Below are 2,776 nucleotides of genomic sequence, written 5' to 3'. Positions count from 1 at the left end.
ATCATAACTTTGAAATACTAGCTCACATAAATTAAAAACACTAGAATTAGTTTAATGTGTGTCTATCATAAATAAAATTTAAAAAAACTCACGGTTAAACTTTTAGAAGCTTTAAAAAATGTGACATATTTGATGCAAATTAAACAAAAAGTACACATAAATTTTAGTACATTTTTAATTTTAACAACAAATACTTTTTTTATTTTGACTTTAAAAATATTGCAATATGTTTTGCTATTTCAATTTTTAAGTTTTGCAAGTAAGCATATGTATGATGCTAGAATATTTGTGGTATATTTAAAAGCGTAAATAAATGCTCGCATAAACATCCAACAACATAAGGCACGTTGCTTTTATTGCTTTTATTTGTATTAGCAATTACAAATTTCTCATTTAAAGTTTGTATGCTATTCAATACAAAACAACCTAAATAAATAAAAAGTTCTTTGTAGACATGAAAAATACTACAAGTTTTTTTAAGTTCATAGTGTGTTTGAAAAAATTTATACGTTCTTAAAACTTTTGTTATATTTTAAAAAATTTATAAAAATGTTGAAAACAATCAAACGTTTAAAGCGCATTGTTTTTTTTTTCAATTTTCTAACGGTGCTTCATTTAGCTCATTTAATTTTCTCCTATCAAGCTCGACTGCTGTACATTTATTTTTTTTAACTATGCGCAGATATGCAGTTTTTATTGTTGATTTTTTGAAAAACGCAAATATACAGCTTTTTCTTATTTGTAATACAGTATAATAAAATTAAAGTAAATCTAATTTACGGCCAGAATTTATTATAACACTTATTATATTAATTTATTACCAGAAAAGTTTATTTAAAACAATTTAGAAAATATATCAATTATATTATAAAAGAAAAAAAAAATTACAAAATTTTTAAGTAGGTATACAATGAGTTGTAATGCTTATTTTTAGTAGGATGTAAATAAATACAACCTAAATTTTTTTTTCTAGTATTTGTTGCAATTTAAGTCACTAAAATCTAAAAAAAAAGTATAAAACATAAATAAAATAATTAACCTATTTTACTTTTCGTTAACGTATGTTTTTAAAAGCTTTTTATTAAGAAAAAATAATGAAAAAACAAAATAAGTAACATAACTTATTAAAATTAAAATAAGTATAGATATTTATTTATTTTTAACAGAATAAAATAAAATTAAAAAAAAAAAAAAATTTAGAACTAATAAAAATAGTCTTCAAAGACACTTTCGCAAAAGAAAAAAAGTATTTTGCCAAAAAGAAGAAAATATTCTTTCATTAAGTAAGCTAGCAAATGTAGTAAAAAGACTACTTAAAAATATTCTCCTATTTAATTCTTTTAAAATTAGATTTATATTTATTTTACAAGTTTGTGTTTCTTAAACTAAATCTATTTTAGATAGTTATATAGTATGTCAAAGTTAAGACGAAGATCAAAACGAGAAGCCTCAAAAAATGCAATATTAAAAGTTAATTTGCAAATGAAGGATGAATTAAACAAACGGAAAAGTAGAAAGTAAGTAACTTTTTTATATTATAAAAGAATTTAAAAAAAATTTTTAGACATTTTAATGAATCGAGAAGGTTTAAGAGTATTGTATGAAAACTTATAAATAAATTTCTTATAATCTGAATTGGTAATTCTTTTACATTATTACGACTTGGACATCAAAATTTAAAACAAGTTTTCAACTGCTTATAACCTGTTTATTGTTTTGATAATCTAACATTTAAACAGTAATTTGAACTTCTCTTTTATAGCATTGTGACAACTAAGGAAATAAGCGAATCAATAGGTGTTCCGAGCAACAAACCGATATGCAATTCAGAAGTAAAAGTGAATTTTTCAACGGAAAATGACTTAAACGTACCAAGTAAAGCAGTGTAAGTAAAGTAAAGTGAAATATTCATTTATTTGTTTGTTTTTATACACTGGATTAATAACTATATTTCACATAATTAAAACATATATATTAATAAAAAACGTAATTATTATTTTATTTCCATTTCTAAAATTAAACTTTAAACTCTTTTTTTTTAATAAGTTTAGAATGATATAAAAAGCTATATTGAAGATGTTACATAAGTTAGACAACTCTATGAATAAGAGTGTTCAATACATAGGAACTTAATTATCAAAAATTTATTCAACGACTATAAATTTAGGTGACACTGTTTATAGATCGTTTTTGTAGAAATAGTGTCAGCTAAAGTAATAATCAATTACTAAACATTTCTTATCAAAGTTGTTATATTTTTAATTAAATAAATAACAGTATAATAATTCAATTTTTGAAAGCTTTAATTTTTTTTTAAGAAAACGTAAAATATAAACAAACAAAGTTTTTTAAACAATAATTAAAATTTCTAGAAGCACAAAACCATCGCCAACTAAACCACATATTGCTGTCTCTTCAACAAAATGTTTGCAAAGCGATAAAAAACTGATACAAGTAAAATCTACAACACAAGTATCTGAAAACTCTTGGGCAACATAAAGTTCAAAACAAAAGTCTGCTAAAGAAGTTCAAATATCAACAAGTAGTGTATTGCCTAACCCCATGAACAACTCTTCAACTTTAAAAAGAAAAATTTCACAAGTTGATCTAATTACTATTGTTGGTGATCATCCGCTTGATTTAAGTGCAAAAACAAACAAGCCACTGGATAAAGCTTCTGGCAGAAAAATGATTAAAATTGAACCAAGCAACAAATTTGACGGTCAACCGCTAGATTTAAGTGTAAAACGGAAGAAGGTGGTTTCAGAGAACAGTT

This window comes from Thalia democratica, chromosome 6 (assembly GCF_965202585.1).
Source record: "Thalia democratica chromosome 6, ktThaDemo2.hap1.1, whole genome shotgun sequence".
Taxonomy (NCBI): Eukaryota; Metazoa; Chordata; class Thaliacea; order Salpida; family Salpidae; genus Thalia; species Thalia democratica.
Note: the sequence above shows the minus strand (reverse complement) of the source record.